Genomic DNA, 5329 nt, shown 5'->3' with positions numbered 1-5329 from the left:
TAGGAAGTTCAGATCTGCAGAATGATTTTGGGGGGAGTTTTTGGCTTCCAAAAAACCTCCCTCAAAGCACTATTCATGCCTTTTTATAAGCCAAAGGAGGGGCAGCCCTCACATTTCTGTTTTCCCTATTAATCCCTCCTTATTTTCAGATTAGTCCCTTAGCTTGTGACTAGCCAAACAAGCAAGTTCCTCTATTATGCCAACATCTACACTAAAGTACCATTCTAGAAGGCCTTAAGATGCTCTTCTACCCACCAAATATTTGTACTACCCCTACCCTTACTTTGAAATTACTATCCTTAAAGCAACTACCCTTTTCTATGCCTAAAATTCCCTTCTACTAGTCTGAAATTTACAGCCCAATGCTAACTACACCAACCCCTTACCCCTGTTAAAAAAAATCAACTGAAGTTAATCCTAATGAGTCTAAACCAGCTATAACCAATCAACACAACTAAAATCTAATCCTAACTCACCTAAATGCTTCAATTAGTACTACCATTAGACTGAAGTAAGCAGCAATTAAACGAAAGAAATGAACTAACGATTGACAAACAACACTGAAATTATAAAACTAACATCATGAACTGGTAAACACGGATTAAACACAAGATTGAGACTAAAAATAGAACATAAATGTGAACTGAATCACGACTAATTCCAATATAACAAGAGTTAAACCAAGACGGTAAAATCGAATCAAAACTAAAGAGACAGAACTCAACAAACTAACAAAGAATTACTCTAACATTTAAGTGAACGCAAGGATGGACTAATGTTACTTAAAATCAATAAGGAACTAGACTAAAGAATCCAAACGAAGTAAAATTAACATGATAAGATTAAAATCGAACATGCATGAACTCAGAATTAACTATGAACGGTCTTCAAAATCGACCAACTAGAACAGAGAAGAAGAAGAGACTATTAGGCTACACTGATTGAAATCGAGCATAGAAAGTTGGGAAGAAACTCACCGATGGAGAGAAAACTCCAGTCAGCCACTGTCATCCGAATCTTTCAAGATTTTTGACACGCAACATCCCTAACCATGTGTTTTTCACAAGAGAACACATGGTTAAGGATGTTACGGTCCAAAATCACAAAGATTTGGGATTAAGGTTTTTGGCCGGAAACTCTTAGATTTTAAATTCGAGCTGCTTCACCGAGATTCGAAGGAAGATGGTCATGGATTTGGGCTGAGGAAAGTCTGGGGATGGTGTGGTGTGATTTTGGGCCAGTTTGGACCAAGTAACGACTTAGCCGGAAAATTTAAAATCAATATTCGACGGCTTTGGTTGTGATTCGAGGGAAACCAACGGTATGGTTGGAAAGAGGAGTTCATGGGGAATCTGTGGTGTAAGTTTGGGGGTGAACGGCGTATGTTGTGTTTCCCGCCGGCGAGGGGTTTTGTGGCGGGTTGGATTAGGGTTTGAGAGGAGAGGTAGGGTGAGGAAGACGAGGGACTGCGGTGGGCTCTCCGACCATTTTAAATCAGAAACCTCGTTAGTTCCGGACCGTTGGATTGATGAGATCCAATGGTCCTGATTCGGAGACCACGAAACGACGTCATTTCGATTAGAAGGGGGAACGGACCGGGTTGCTGGTACTTGGGCTGGTTTGGATGAGTGAAAAAGGGGCATTGGGCCAGGCGAATTTAGCAAAGAAGTGGCCCAATTTGAATTACAGCCCTCTTCCTATACATTTCCCTTTTGTTTTCTTTTCCAATTTGTTCTCTTCTCTTTTTATTTAATGCTTTCATTTTGTATATATTTTTTCTGATTTTATCAAAAATGTTGAAATAAAAACTCACAATCAAATTACATTAAAAAAATATATATCTTAATTAATTCCTTAATCAAAAATGCAAACTAATACAAATTTAAACTAAAAATGCAAAACGGACCATTTTGTTATTTTCTTTATATTTCGTTCTAAAACAAATTAACCTCCTAATTAATACCAAACTATGAAATTAAATCCTAAATACAAATGAATATTTTTTGTGTTTTTCATATGAATTATAATGCACAGATAAAATTCAACAATTAACCGAAAATAACACAAAAATGCACAAAATTGCCAAATAATGAAAGAAAAATCATTTTGTTTGAATTTTGGGAATAATTCATATATAGGGAAAAAATCACGTGCTCACAGCTGCCCCTCTTTGCTCGGAAACACGATGAGTTTTTGTGCAAAGATAAGTGAGCAAATACGAGCGATTTTTGCCCGTTCAAATATTCCGTTGTGAAGCATTTTTGAAAAGTTTTGACCGCACCCTGCTTCAGAGGTTGCCTACATATCCTGGGCTAAACAGGAATCAGGTCAGTGTAGTTCGGGAGTGTCTGGTAGTTGGGACTACCAGGAGCTATGATTTCACTGCGCTTGCTGCTGTTACTGCTTGCTGACCTCCCTTATTACACCACGTCAAAGATAAAAAGAAGCTAAACTAGCTATGCTCTATGAACTACAAAAGTCCTATCTATATTCTTCAAACTTGCTCTTGTACTTCCTTGTTGCCTTGTTGTCTTGTGTTCTCCAGGTGAAATTCCTTATTGTCATTTCAAACTGCTAACTGAGATGTTGTTCCCTCTCTTCCAAATTTCTGAACTTGAACAATCTTGGACTTGAATGTATTCCTCTGTTATCCAGGTAGGCTCCTGACTGCTGAACTTGAACTTGAATGTATTCTTCTCTGTTATACAGGCGGACTCCTCTGTTCTTCAGGCGGGCTCCTGATTGCTTAAAATTTGAATTGTATGTCTCTGTTTTCCGGGCGGACTCCTGACTTCTGGATTTTGAATTTTGTACCTCTGTTCTCCAGGCGGGTTCCTAACTTCAAAATAAACAAAGAGATTGATGGGAAACTGAAACTTGAATTGTATCACCTCCGTTCTTCAGGCTGGCTCCTGATTGCTTAAAATTTGAATTTTATGTCTCTATTCTCCAGGCGGACTCCTGACTTCTGAACTTTGAAATTGAATTTCTCTGTTCTCCAGGCGGACTCCTGATTTCAAATTAGACAAGAAATTGATTGATAACTAAAATTTGAATTGTATCACCTTTGTTCTTCAGGCGGGCTCCTGATTGTTTAAATTTGAATTGTATGTCTCTGTTCTCCAGGCGAACTCCTGATTTCTGAATTTGAAATTTAATGTCTCTATTCTCCAGGCGGACTCCTGACTTCTGAGCTTGAAATGTATTCCTCTATTATCCAGGCGGGTTCCTGATTTCACAAAAATAAACGAACCAAAAAAAACTTTCTGCCCCAGTTTGGGGAAACTGGGGCTTGTTACCACCTACTAACAAGGGTTGAAAACTAAAACTTGCATGCTTTAAAAGTTACAGACTAAGATGTATTCCTCTGTTATAGGGGCGGGCTCCCCACTTCAACACTGTACAATTTTATTCTAAAATGCAGACCTGAAACAACTTACATCTCTCTATGCTATACCTCATTTTCTTGTATTTTAACCATGCCACACTTGCGATTAAATTTGATTAATACCTGTTCTTCCCTCACGACGAATTCCTCCTGACAACAATTTTTGCCCCTGTTTTAATCAAAGAAAATTCTGTTAGTTTAAAATGGTGGTTAGTTGATGGCATTCTTGCTGAAAAATCCTTCCGCTGCCTTGCTTTGTATTGACTAACTTCCTTGAACTGACCCTGAACTGCTTGACTTTCTGACTGACTTTCGACCTCCCCAACCTCTGACGACCCGAATGCCTTGCACCCATGCTGTTGTTTCCTACCTCCTATCCCTTTTTATGAACCTTTACATTTCCCACAACATTTCCCAATTATTCCACCGATGGAACTTCCTGCGACTTCCCATATTCCATTCTACATCATGTTACTGTTGACATGCTCGAACAACATTATGCTTTACCATTTTCGGAAGGTAGTAGTGAGCTTTGAAGTCCTTTTTGCTTGCATTGAACAAAACGGGCGCTTGAAACATCTTAGCTAGATAAAACCCTCAAGGGAAAATGAGATGTAATGATTTTTTGAGTTAAGGATAAGAAGAATCCAAAACCAGATGACTGTTTAAAAAGAGAAGGAAAAGAAACTTATCTGAGCGGGACAGCCAGTACCAATGGTCATGACATGCATTTTTTGGATTAATCGGCCCAATTTGTCCAACTAACCAACTTTCAATTGCCATACTTTGTTGCCCCAGAATTTCCATCGCTTGCTTACTTTACCTAAATCTTAACTTTGTTCATCCTGCGGTGCCTCGAAATAGTTTTCCACCCATAGGCCTTTTGCCAAATAACCATTTTCAACTCACTTTTGCCTCAAGGTGCTCGCGAGGGTTTTCACCAATAAGACTCTCTCATTTATTTTTCTCTCAGCTCCCGTCGCCTTATGGTGCCTGTGAAGGTTTTCACCAATAAGACTCTCTCGTTTTTACTTTGTTGTTTCTTGCTTGAACCAGAGTGTTGCCCCTATCGTGAGTTACTCCTACCTGCTCAACTTGGCATTTCTCAAAAAGTGATCAGAAGGTCTTTCTTTGGACCGTAATGTAGGCTTTTGGATTGGGTTAGAAAGAAAGGTATAAAAGGCTCAAAACAATTCAAATGGGTCAAATTACAACTTTCGGAATCCAACTGCTCACTACAATCACAACTTCTGCCCCAGTTTCTTGCTTGGGGGCTTTTGGATTTTTATGTTGAGTATGACTGAATCTCAGAGAGGCTGCCTACGTACCCTTTCGGGATCAAGTCAAACGTAGTTCACGTCATAGAGACTACGTTGTTATGTTTCTCTTCTTTCCTTTTTTTCATTTTTCCTTTCATTTCTTTCTTTTCCTTTCATTTCTTTCTTTTTTTTCTTTATTTTACTTTTCCTTTTTTCTTTCTTTTTTTTTTTTTGATATCCGGCACCTGCATTTCCTGATTATGTCGTTGATTCCGAAAGAGGAGTATGAACGAAAACAGTTAAGGCTCAAAGGGGATAATAATGGATAAAGTGTTTGGATAGCAAAACAAAATGCCTTCGTTATTTCAATCTTTAAAAGGTGCCAAATACAAACAAGTATATTCAGAATAAAGAATCCTACATAGTATCTCTTGACCGCATCGGAGTTGATGGCCATTTCTACACATTTTCCTCTTATGTCTGTCAGATATAACGCACCATTAGATAACACTCTGGTTACAACAAATGGCCTCTGCCAGTTTGGGGCGAATTTTCCTTTTGCTTCAGCCCAATGAGGCAGAATACGTCTTAGCACTAACTGTCCAACTTCAAACTTCCTCGGACACACTTTCTTGTTGTACGCTCTTGCCATTCTCTGCCGGTACAGTTGACCATGACACAC

This window comes from Nicotiana sylvestris, chromosome 2, assembly GCF_000393655.2.
Source record: "Nicotiana sylvestris chromosome 2, ASM39365v2, whole genome shotgun sequence".
Taxonomy (NCBI): Eukaryota; Viridiplantae; Streptophyta; class Magnoliopsida; order Solanales; family Solanaceae; genus Nicotiana; species Nicotiana sylvestris.
The sequence above is the reverse complement of the archived record's forward strand: the minus strand, read 5'-3'. Positions refer to the sequence as shown.